Source organism: Babylonia areolata, chromosome 12 (assembly GCF_041734735.1).
Source record: "Babylonia areolata isolate BAREFJ2019XMU chromosome 12, ASM4173473v1, whole genome shotgun sequence".
In the NCBI taxonomy this organism is placed as follows: domain Eukaryota; kingdom Metazoa; phylum Mollusca; class Gastropoda; order Neogastropoda; family Buccinidae; genus Babylonia; species Babylonia areolata.
Window position 1 is genome coordinate 8,001,161 of NC_134887.1, and position 13,642 is coordinate 8,014,802.

The 13,642-nt window shown below is 46.9% G+C and overlaps 1 protein-coding gene across 3 annotated transcripts in view; it reads left to right on the forward strand.

The window, feature by feature from the left end:
• The window catches only part of LOC143288363 (paxillin-like), a 102,126-nt gene that overhangs the window by 51,069 nt on the left and 37,415 nt on the right, over positions 1-13,642 (forward strand). The window lies entirely within an intron of this gene.

Consider the following 13,642-nt stretch of genomic DNA (forward strand, 5'->3'; position numbering starts at 1 on the left):
TCCCGAGTGGATGGAAGATAGACTGGGAGAGAAGGGGGGGGGGGGGGGGGTAGGCTGAGGGGAAGAGGATGGACTGGGGATTAGAAGGGGATAGGGATGGAGGCCGGGTGGGGGTGAAAACCCTGGCACTTGGGGGACCGGGGGGGGGGGGGGGGGTAAGAGAAAAGGTGTACAAAAGCAAGCATTGAGGGGGTGGAGGGGGGAGGTGTGTGGGGGGGGTGTGGATGAGGTTGGCGTGTAGGGAGGAGGTTGTGGGGCAGGAAGGAGTCTTGGTAAAGTTGGGAGGTGGGGTAGGGGTGGGGTGTGGGTGTGGGGAGGGGGTGGAGTGAGAGGAGGGGAATCCTCAGCAGTTGGCTACACATACGAAATCCACCCCATCTTTTTCCCCCACCCCCCACAGTTGGCATTTTACAGATGAGATGATGAAGTGTGTGTGTGTGTGTGTGTTGCGTGTGTGTGCATGCGTGGTCGTTTGTGTAGATAACGTGCGAATGTGCGGCTGCATGCACATGCATATGTGTGTGTGTGCTTTGTTTGGTGAGGATGAGGAAGGGGGGAGGAGGGGGGGGGGGGGGGAAGAGAACAGAGAAAAACGTTTTGAACTGCATGCTGTGTGTGGCTCAGGGGGGTTGCTATACCCGCTCCACTCCACTCCACTCCACACCACACCACACCACTCCACTCCACTCCACACCACACCACACCACACCACACCACACCACTCCACACTACTCCACTCCACTCCACTCCACACCACACCTCACACACCACTCCACTCCATCATCCACTCCACACAACCACACGCACCCCCACTCAACTCCACATCCACTCACGCCACTCCCACTCCACACCACACCACACCAACTCCCACTTCACTCCACACACTCCAACACACACCATCCACTCACTCCACACCACACCACACCACACCACACCACACCACTCTCACTCCACTCCACTCCACTCCACTCCACTCCACTCCACACAACCACCACTCCATACCACACCACACCACACACACCACACCAACTCCATACCACACCACTCCATACCAACACCACTCCATACCACACCACACCACACCACACCCTCCAACCACACCACACACACTCCATACACACCACACCACACCACACATCTCCACTACCACACCACACCACAAACCACACCACACCACACCACACCACTCCTTACACACCACTCCATACCACACCACACCACACCTCATACCACACCATACACCACACACCACACACCCCATACCATCACCACAACCACACCACTCCACACCACTCCACTCCACTCCACTCCACTCCACTCCACTCCACTCCACTCCACACCACACCACTCCACTCCACTCCACTCACTCCACACCACACCACACCACACCACACCACTCCACACGACTCCACTCCACTCCACACCACACCACACCACACCACACCACACCACACCACACCACCACTCCACTCCACACCACACCACACCACACCACACCACTCCACTCCACACCACACCACACCACACCACACCACACCACTCCACTCCACTCCACTCCACACCACACCACTCCACTCCACTCCACTCCACTCCACTCCACACCACACCACACCACACCACACCACACCACACCACACCACTCCACTCCACTCCACTCCACTCCACTCCACTCCACTCCACTCCACACCACACCACACCACACCACACCACTCCACTCCACTCCACTCCACTCCACACCACACCACACCACACCACACCACACCACACCACACCACACCACACCACCACTCCACACCACACCACACCACACCACACACCACTCCACTCCACACCACTCCACACCACACCACACCCCACACACTCCACACCACACCACTCCACACCACACCACACCCCCACTCCACACCACACACACCACACACACCACACCCACCACTCCACTCCACACCACCACTCCACACCACACCACACCACACCCACCACACCACACCCACACACTCACACCACCCACACCACAACCACACAACACCACCACTCACACCACTCCACCACACACCACACCACACCACTCCACTCCACACCACTCCACACCACACCCACCACACTCCACACCACACCACACCACACCACCACACCACACCACTCCACACCACCCACCCACACCACACCACACCACACCACTCCACACCACCACCCACACCACACACACCACACACACCACACCACCCACACCACACCACACACCACTCCACACCACACCCACCACTCCACACCACACCACACACTCCACTCCACACCACCACTCCATACCACACCACACCACACCACTCCACACAACCCACACCACTCCACTCCACACCACACCACTCCACACCACACCACACCACACCACACCACACCACACCACTCCACACAACCCACACCACTCCACTCCACACCACACCACACCACACCACACCACACCACACCACTCCACTCCACTCCACTCCACACCACACCACACCACACCACACCACTCCACACCACTCCACACAACCCACACCACTCCACTCCACACCCACCACTCCACACCACACCACACCACACCACACCACTCAACACCACACCACACCACACCACACCACACCACTCCACACAACCCACACCCACCACTCCACACCACACCACACCACACCACACCACACCCACCACTCAACACCACACCACACCACACCACACCACTCAACACCACACCACACCACAGCACTCCACACAACCCACACCACTCCACACAACCCACACCACTCCACTCCACACCCACCACTCCACACCACACCACTCCACTCCACTCCACTCCATACCACACCACACCACACCACTCCACACAACCCACACCACTCCACTCCACACCACACCACACCACACCACACCACTCCACACAACCCACACCACTCCACTCCACACCACACCACTCCACTCCACTCCACACAACCCACACCACTCCACTCCACTCCACACCACACCACACCACACCACACCACACCACACCACACAACCCACACCACACCACTCCACACCACACCACTCCACACAACCCACACCACTCCACTCCACACCCCAACCAACCAGCAGGAGGTAGTAGGATGACCATTCTTTGTTGTTGTTGTTTTTTTTTGTTTTGTTTTTGTGTGTGTGTGTGTGTGTGTGTGTGTGTGTGTGTGTGCAGGTGTAAAAATGGTGGCGCTTCATTTTCTGTTTCGGTGTTAATGTTGTTGTAATGTGTTGTTGTTGTTTTTTAGAAAGGTAGGTAAATACCTTCAGACAACACCTGTACCTTTCCTTCTTCCTTCCATCCTTCCTTCCTTATTCCTTCCTTCCATCCTTCTTCCTTCCTTCCTTTCTTCCTTCCATCCTTCCTTCCATCCTTCCTTCCTTCCATCCATCCCCTCCCTCCTCTCTATGAAGAGTCGCTGTGGGGCACACCGCATAAAGAAGAAGAAATTAAACTGTTCATTGTTCGCCAGATTCCTCCAGGTTTGTCCTTTGTGTGTCGGAAGCCTGGGTGTCTGCAAATCGAAATCGAATGCGAAACACTAACAACTTGGGGACAAGTTTGTCACACTGTGTAACAACAATTTTCAGTTCATCTTTTGCCTAGCACGCTGGGTTACGCTGTTTGGTCAGGGATCTTCTCAGCAGGTGTGGTGTAGCGTATATATATATGGATTTGCCCGAATGTAGTGACACCTCTTTTTTAGAAACTGGAACTGAACTGAAGTGAACTACGCTGAACAATCATAACTTGATATTGTGAATAGTTTTGATACAAGCTTCTGACGTTGGTTAACTTTTTTTTTTCTTTTTCTTTTTTCTTGATTGCAATGCTTAAAATAATGTTTTATAAGTTCGTCCTCTTTTTGTCATGTTTGTTGTTGTTGTTTTTTTTCCTTATGCCCTCGTAAGTTATGATGTGGTGTGTTTTTTTTCTCTCTGTGTGTGTGTGTGTGTGTGTGTGTGTGTAGTGTGTGTGTGTATTTCAATCAAAATGAACTATGCTAATTGGTTCTGTGTTATCATATATATGTTAGTGTACTAGTTGCAACAGAAATGATTAGTTGTAATAAAAGATAGAATAAAACACACAGCTCATTAGCGAGCTCGTTAGTCCACGGAGGCAGTTGGTAAACAACACAGGAATGAGGAACCATCTGTGTGTGTGTGTGTGTGTGTGTGTGTGTGTGTGTGTGTACATGTGTTTTGTGTGTGTGTCCTCCAGCAGAACCTAGCAAGACAGACAGACAGATGCAGCCCTTTTTTTAACTAGACCATAGCTGGCGTCATCCTATATACTACAGTACTGCTGTACATACGCACCCTGCCTTCCTGCCATACTCTGTGTTTACTAAACACCATTAACATGAATTATCATCACTTGAAGTTCTCCGTAAAAGAGGAGGGGAAGGGGTTGGAAACTTGCCATGTCTTATTATATATGTATATTTCTTAGCTTTCTTGCACACACAGCTCCCCCCCACCCCCACCCCCACCCCACCCCCACCCCCAGCCCTTTTTTTTTTTTTTTTTTACATGACTATTTCTCTCTCTATATATTTCAGTTCATTTTATTTTATGTTTATTTTATTTTAAAAGACATATTGCTCTTTATTCTAAATTGTTTTGGGTTTGGTTTTGTTTTGTTTTGTTTTTTTGGGAGGGGGGGGGGTTTCCACTTTAGTTAGTTTATTTCTTTTCTTTTCATTTTTTCAAATGATTTTGTGTGTGTGTGTGTGTGTGTTTTGTTTTTTGTTGTTGTTTTTTTAACATCATTTCATGTTACTTTGCTCTGTAGTCTGTTTGAATTTGTTTTATTCATTTGTTCATTTATGCGCTCTCCTTTGACCTTTTCTTTACATACCTTCACCTTGTTCATGAGCATAGTTGTGCGCACGTGTGTTAGTCACATGCGTTGTGTGTGTGAGAAATGGCCTAGAGGTGACTACGTGTCCACCTAGGAAGCGAGAGAATCTAAGCGCACTGGTTCAGATCCTGGCAGAGTCGCCGGTAATTTTTTTTTCCCCCTCCACTAGACCCAGAGTGGTGGGTCTAAATGCTAGTCATTCGGATGAGATGATAAACCGAGGTCCCGTGTGCACTTAGCGCACGTAAAAGAACCCATGGCAGCAAAAGGGTTGTCCCTGGCAAAATTCTGTAGAAATATCCACTTCACAACATACAAAACTGCACACATGAAAAAAAAAATTTTTTTAAGTGAGTCGCTCTCAGTGTAGCGGAGCACTCTCCCTAGGGAGAGCAGCCTGAATTTCACACAGAGAAATCTGTTGTGACAAAAAGAGTAATGCAGTACAATACAAATGCATGCACATATGAAGGTGAGAGTGTGTGTTTGGTTGTGTGTGTGTGTGAGCAGTGCAGTATTTAACATGTGAAGGGAGGATGTATGTGCTTGCACACTCACAAATGTTCATACCATGCATATGCACTTGTGGGGTTGTTGCAGAAGAAGGGGTGTGTGTGTGTGCATGGTGCGACACACATAGTGTCATGCACATGGATTTATACTATATATAGATTCATACGCTTTCACTGGGTGCGTGTAGACCTGAATGTTTGTATGCATGTGCACACATACACACGCTTACACAAATACCAAACATGTTCAGCACAAATTGACTTGCATAGCACTTGACATACAAGCTCTGTTTGCAGGCAGATGCACACACGCACATGTGCACATACACACACACAATATGCATACACACATGCACGTGTGCACACGCACACACACACAACACACACACACACAACACACACACTCATACATGCATACACACACTCACACACACACACACACACACACACACACACACAATCACGCACACACACACACACACACACATTCACACACACACACACCCCATGTGTGCACATACACACACTTACACAAACAAATGCCAAACATGTTCAGCACAAATTGACTTGCACAGCACTTGACATACAAGCTCTGTTTGCAGGCAGATGCACACACGCACATGTGCACATACACACGCACAGTATGCATACACACATGCACGTGTGCACACGCGCACACACACAACACACACACACACAACACATACACTCATACACACATATATACACTCTCAGTCTCACACACACACATACACACACAGACACACACACACACACACACACACACACACACACACACACACACACACACACGTTGAAAAAACACAGAGAGATTATAGGGTTACTTCAAATAAATGCCCGATCACTGATGCCATACAGGACATGAGAAACACAGGGGAAGGCAGGGCAGATAGGTATGCCTGCACATTCACACACACAGGGAATTGAAAAATGTTGCCTGGTTCAAACCTTGGCAGACACAACCCTGCCAGCCTACCCCCCCCCCCCCCCCCTACCCCCGGCCCCCTCCCCACCTTTCCTGTACTCCCCTTCCCTCCCCTCTACCCCCACCCCCACCCCCACCCCATCTGTCTCCTGCAACTGTGCAAGTAGGAGTACAGGCTTCCTACCTGCCTGCCTATGGTGAGCCAAGATTGTCAAAAAGGAGTAAAGTCTTTCCTCTGTCTCTCCTTTTCTTTTTGGTATAAAGTGTGTGAGTGTGGGTGTGAGTGTGGGTGGGTGTGTGAGTGTGTGTGTGTGTGTGAGTGTGAGTGTGGGTGTGAGTGTGGGTGGGTGTGTGTTTACCTCAGGATTTGGGATATTTTGTTCCTCCGTATTTCAGTGATGATGAATGATGATGGAGATGTTGCTATAGGGGGTGCATTTAGGCTTTGAGCTATGTGAAAAGGCTGTGCTCATGTGATTTATCTCAGCATCGACCAGGCTAAAAGAGAGATACATCACACAGACACCTGCAGTGTTGGTCGGGGGGAAATTCAGCATCCATGAAGTGGGTGACTGTCAGCTGTGTGGTCCACGTCTTCCAACAGAATATATAATACACAGAGCTGGTTAGAGCATGGTCGTGGGCTAAAAAATCCTGAGCTCTGATGGCGCTCAAACCTGTGTCTTCCCAACCTTAATAATAATAATAATAATGGTATTTATATAGCGCTGGATCTTGTGCAGAGACAAATCAAAGCGCTTTCACACCAATCATTCACACGCATGCATAACTCTAATACTGTAGAAACTAAAGACAAGGAAGGGCAGGCAAGGGAGGCTATTTTGGGAAGAGGTGGGTTTTAAGGCCAGACTTGAAAGAGCTGAGTGTGGAGACTTGACGAAGCGAAAAAGGAAGTTCATTCCAATTGCAAGGTCCAGAAACAGAGAAAGAACGGCGGCCAATAGTCGAGTGTTTGAATCTGGGTATGCGTAAACAGAGTGGATCCGAGGCCGATCGTAGTGAGCGAGATGGAGTCTCTTCAGTCCATGATTGCAACCACTTCACCAAAGCAGCTTACATTATTTTTATTTTTTTAAATTAATTCAAATTCAGAGAACATTTCTAACCAACTGTTTATCTTATCTGACATACTGATAAGTTCAATCATACTGTAATCAGTGACAAACAGAAATGATTTAACAGCAGTCATTTTGTATTGATCAGCAAGTATTAAGTAATCAATGAAAAAAATGAAATGAGTTAACAGTGGTCATAACTGTGTCAGCAGGTATTGAGTGAATTTATCCAGACAATGAAATGGAGTGATGGCCTAGAGGTAACACGTCCGCCTAGGAAGCGAGAGAATCTGAGTGCGCTGATTTTTTTTTGTGTGTGTATGTTTTCCCCCCCCCCATTTTATTGATGAGAGGGGTTTACTGTAGCTAGCTGCTAACTCTGCTGCCAGGTTTGCTGCTCTCTGGAAACCCAGAAGTGAAGAAATACTCCCTGAAAGGGGATGACATTTGTCAGCTGTGAGCAACCAACCAACCAACCAACCAACCTACCAGCCAGTTACTGGTGAAGTAGATGGTTGGTGTGGGGTGTGGGTGAGGGAGGTTGAAAGGAATGTTGTTTGGGAGGAGCGTAGTTCTGCTGAAAAAACAAGGGAAAAGAAATACATATATAGGAAGGCCGCACTGAGATGGAGGAGGCTTGTGTGTGTGTCGTGGGGGGCGGCGGGGGAGGGGGGTATTAGTGTATGTTTGTGTGTGTGTGAATGCATATTTGTGTGTGTGTATGAGTGTGCGCTTGCATTCAGGTGTGCTGTTAGTGTGTGTGTGAAAGCATATTTGTGTGTGTGTGTGTGTGTGTATGTGTGTGCGCATGCGTTCAGGTGTGCGTGCGAGTCCACTGTCGTGATCAAACAGGTGGGGAGCGTCTGTGTTTGTGTGCTCAAGGGTGAGCGTGAGCATCAAGTGGCTCGTCCTTGTAAGCAAGCATGGTTCTGGGCGGATGTTTATGTGTGCGCATGTGGTGTGTGTGTGTGTGTGTGTGTGTGCGTGCCTGCATGTATGTGGGTGTGGGTGTGCATGAATGTGTGTGTGTGTGTGTATACATGCATGTGTGTGTGTGCGTGAGGGAAAGATGGAAGAGGTGTGTGAGTTGTAAGTGATGTTTAACACTGCTTTTAACACACTCAGTACGGCCAGTCCTCTCTTCTCCTCTACAGAGACCCCTCGGATGTCCCAGTGGGTGTCTGAATGACCCAACCTTTAGCTTCCGTCGTCAGAACTGTGGTATACTTTGTCAACATTCACCTCTTCAGTATAAGAGCCTTCCGCTTGCAATATTTTGATGATGGTAATTGGGATGAAACGCTGTTAACGTCGTCTCTTTCGCCGTTCGTATGGAGAGAGTTAAAACAGTATTTTTAGCCAGTTTGTATCCTTAATGCTTTTTATTTGTGTATTCCTATACCTTGTTAATACCACAGGTATTGTTTGAATTCGCTCAGTTAGAGTCACAGAGTATGTGCTGCATCAGTACACATAGTTGTTGTTGTTGTTATTAACGTTATTATTATTATTGTTGTTGTTATTATGTGTGTGTATACATGTATGTGTGTGCCTATGTGTGTATGAATAGTAATGTGTATGTGTGTGTGTATATATACATGTATGTGCTACCTTCTTGCTTGTGGTGAGAAACTAAAAGCAAAAATCGTGTGCATTTTGTGTTCAGTGAGTGGAAGAGCAGCACATGTATATAATTTATTATACATGTTATAATATATGTATGCATTGTATGCATGCACAAAGAGAAGAAATGGATGTGTACGCATTGTACGTATGCACTAAGAGAAGAAATGGATGTGTACGCATTGTACGTATGCACTAAGAGAAGAAATGGATGTGTACGCATTGTATGCATGCACTAAGAGAAGAAATGGATGTGTACGCATTGTATGCATGCACTAAGAGAAACGGATATGCACTTAGAAGAGAAATGGAGGGTTAAAAAAAAAGGGGGGGGGGGGTTGGTGTATTAGGGGTGGATAATGCTTGATGGTTGTGGTGGTGCCAGTGGTGGTGGTGGTGGTGAAGCGTCTGATATGAAAATGGATTGCTGCTCAGCTGCTGCCTGGCTGCCTGCCTGCCTGCCTGCGAGAGAGAGAGAGAGAACGATGATGAATGGATGATGATGAGGATTTGGGGGAGGATTTGGGTGATGACAATGAAGATAAAAGATTGGAGGGGGTAGGTAGGTGGGTGGGTGGGGAGAGGAAGGCAGAGAGGGAGGTAGGTGGCTGGGTGCATTTGTTTAGGATGTGAAAAGCTTTGATGTGTGTGTGTGTGTGAGAGAGAGAGAGAGAGAGTGTGTGTGTGTGAGTGAAAGTGAGAGAGAGATAGAGTGTGTTTGTGTGAGTAAGAGAGAGAGAGAAGAGTGTGTGTGTGAGAGAGAGAGAGAGAGAGAGAGAGAGAGAGAGAGAGATTGTGTGTGTGTGTGCGAGTGAGGGATTGATTGTATTTGTGTGAGTGAGAAAGCGCACGTGTGTGTGAGTGAGAGAGAGAGAGTGTGTGGGGTGGGGGATGGGAGGGGGGGGGGGGGGTAGAGGGGGAAAGAACATACATACAGGTGGCAGAGTAGGTGGTATTTGTCTTGGCACTTATTCAGCATTCAAAGATCTCCCCCCACCCCCACCACCACCTTTTTTTCTTTCTTTTTCTTTCTTTGATAATGGTTTTTGCTTGGTGTACTTGGGGCTGTTAGAAATATGTTCTGTCAGTTTTTATGCTTACTGCAGAGTTTTGGGGGATGACGCCACTGTGTTTGTCGCTCTCTGTTTCTGCCTGATTTTGTGTCTGTTGTCTGTCTGTCTGTCTGTCTCTCTGTCTCTGTCACACCCATACACACTTACATTTTTCGCTGTCTCATCACTATTTTTTTCTTCACTGATATACATTCGTTTAACTCTCAGTCTCTTTCTGTCTGTATGTCAGTCTCCATCTCTCTGTCTCCCCCCCCACCCCACCCCTCTCTCTCTCTCCCCTCTCTCTTTCTTTCTCTGTGTAACACTCATTTCCACTGTCTCTTTTTTTTCTTCATCCTCGCCAATGCACATTCTTTTAACTCTCTGTCCCTGTTTGTCTCTCTCTCACCCCCGCTCCCCCCCCCCCTCAACCCCCACCCCACCCACACCCCCACCGCCACACACACACACATATATGCATATAATTATTTTTGCCATCTTATTCTCTTTCGTCTCCTCTAATTCACTTTTTTTTTTCTATCTGCCTCTCTGTCTCTCTGTCTGCTTCTCTCCCCCCCCCCCCCTCTCTCTCTCTCTCTCTCTTTTATCACACACGCTCACTTCCTTCCACACATGACAGAGGAAGAGAGTGGAGATGGGTGGATTGGGGGGGGGTGGTGGTGGGGGGGGCTAGTAGGGGAAAGAGAAAGCTAGGAAGTTATAGGTGGAGCCTGAGTCTGACTCACTCTGTACCCACAGTTTACCTGCAATACATTTTACCGCCTCCCCCCCACCTCCACCCCACCCCTTTTTTTTTAACACAGCAAGGTAGGCGAAAAGAAAGTAAATCAAGATTACTATCTCTCTCTCTCTCTCTCTCTCTCTCTCTCTCTCACTTTTATCTCTGTCTCTCAGTCACTGTCACTGTCTGTCTTGGCCTCTTTGTCTGTCTATGTCTCTCGCTTTCTCTGCAAGGCCAGATTGGAAGAATAAGCCATACCTAAAATCTTAATTCTTGGATTATAAAAAAAAGAAAAAAAGTGTTGTTAATAGCTCTCTCTCTCTCTCTCTCTCTCTCTCTCTCTCTCTCTCTCTCTCCAGCGTGGGTATTTAGAGGTTGAGAGAAGAGGGGAGGGAGTCTTCTCTTACCACATCAGCTCACCTTCCTCATTCACCCCCCTCCCCACTCAACCCCGCACGCACTCTCTCCACATCCACACACATATACCACCAGTACAGTACAGCACTACCTCCAATACAAAACCACCACCAAACCACAAGGGCTCTTGTTTTCATCATGATGGGGACCATGCTTTAAAAAGAAAAGAAAAGAAAAAAAAAGAAAAGAAAAGAAAATGGAAGGGGGTACAGAAGGTTGTAGCTGTACTGGGTGTGTGTTTGTATATATATGTGTGTGTGTGTGCTCTGTGTGTTTATGTGGGGGGGGGGGGGGGGGGGGAGGGGGGGTGGTGGTGGTGGGAGGAAGGGAAGGGAGGTAGCTCGAGGATGGATGGAGCAATGCCAGTCGTCACCACCACCACCACTACCACCATCACCACCACCACCACCCGACTTTTTAGCTGCTGATAAGGGGTTTGGGGTGTGTGCCTCTCTCAGTCTTGTTGTCTCCCTGCTCTCCGTGTGTAGTGTGTGTGTGTGTATGTGTGTGCAAGCAAGTAAAGGACGTCATCCTTCAGAGTAGCAGCAGCAGTCTGAGAAGACTAAAAACAAAATAGTGTTGTTGTTTTTTGTTTGTTTGTTTTTGTCTTGTGGTGATGGTGGTGATGCAGTGTAAAAGCTTTGTAGAGATACAGGTTGTGGTGCGGTTTGGTTGTTGTTGGTAGGATTGGGTGTTTTGGGGTGATAAGGTTGCTTTTTGTAACAGTAGCTGAACAGGTTGGTGATTCGTTTCATTTAGAGTGTATCTCTGTGTGTGTGGATTATAGAAATTTTAAAAAATCTGTTTAGGGTACAGTTTTGTCTTTTAGTTCGTCACGTTTGTGAGCCTTGCACAGCAGTGATGCTGGTAAATCCTTGAGGAAATTCAGAAGACAGGTGGTTTGTGCATCTGTGAAATACGTTTGAATTATTCTATTTTTTAAATTATTTTTTTATTTTATGAAACCAAGAAATCGGGTTAGGTTTTGAGTGTGTGTATGTGTGTGTGTGTGAGAGAGAGAGAGAGAGAGATTTTCAAGAACATTCAAAATCCAAGAGCATTGATTTATCAGAACTGAATAAGATTTTGTTCCTGTTGGCATCAGTTTAAAGTTTTGTGTGCGAGAGAGACTTGTTGTTGCTGTTTTTCTTTTAACCCTTTGCAATTAGCTTGGTAGGGTTTTTTGTTTGGTTTGGTTTGGGGTTTTTTTGTTTGTTTGTTTGTTTGTTTTTTGTTTGTTTGTTGTTGTTTTTTCGTGGTGTTTAACCGTCTCCAGTGTTTCGAAGAAACTTGTGTGCAGAATGGGAAGAGTGCCATCTGGCAAGTGTGTGTGTTAGGGTTTCCAGTAAGTGGAGCGAGAGTTTGGCATGAGAAGAAGACTTGACACAAGAGGTTGCTGCAGTAGTTCCGTGTATTTAAAAAAAAAAAAGAAGAAAGAAAAAAAAGGGATGTGCCCGCCGTTCTTGTGTGTGTTCACTCGTTCGTCATTTGGAGGAGGAGGTGGGAGGAGGAGCATTCCTGAAAAGCTAGCTGCACCAGTAGAGTTATAAGGAAGCAAGCGCTAAGCAGCATCGAGTTTGGAAAGTCGCGTGTGTGTCGCTGCAGGGGCAGACGTTATTGCGATACTTTATATTATATTATTTTATTTTTAAAATGTATTTAATCCCTTGACTGCTGAGCATTGGCGGAATGAGATAAGTGTGGCAGGGCTTTGAAGTAAGATTACTACGCGCGCGCGCGCGCGTGTGTGTGTGTGTGTGTGCCTTTCATTAGTTTCAACGATAAAAATTGATTTTGCAGAACAAACTAAAAGCAGTGCATTCCCAAGAGAAAGGAGTTCAAATGCAGACAGAGTGATGACTGACATCTTGACCTGTATAGCTAATGTGTTATCTCAGTGAGGTGACATCACTTTAATGACGAGCATGCTCGTCAGCAACAGTCAAGGGGTTAAGCTTTTTCTCTCTTTTTTTTTTTTTTTTTTTTTCTTCGTAAGAAATGTTTACTTTAAAGAAAAACTTTGTTAGTGTTCTGTTGAATATTAACCGCTTTTTTTTTTCTTTCATATTTTTTTTCAAATTTGATTTCAAATTAAACAAAGATCAACAACTTTTTTTCATTCTTCATTTGTACATGCAGTCACAGTGCATGCATATAGCTATGATTCTTGAGTGAAGTTAGTTCAAGGTGATTTTTTGGGTGCGTGTTGTAAGACGTTGCAAGAATTCAGTCATCATCTGCAATTTCTTTATCAAGAGGAACGAAAGAAGCATTCATTTTATTTTATTATTTATTTATTTTCAATATTGTTAATATTATAGCTCCAAAGGATCCGATTGAACCGTTTTGCGAAGGTTGTTTCTTATGAAAAGTTTTC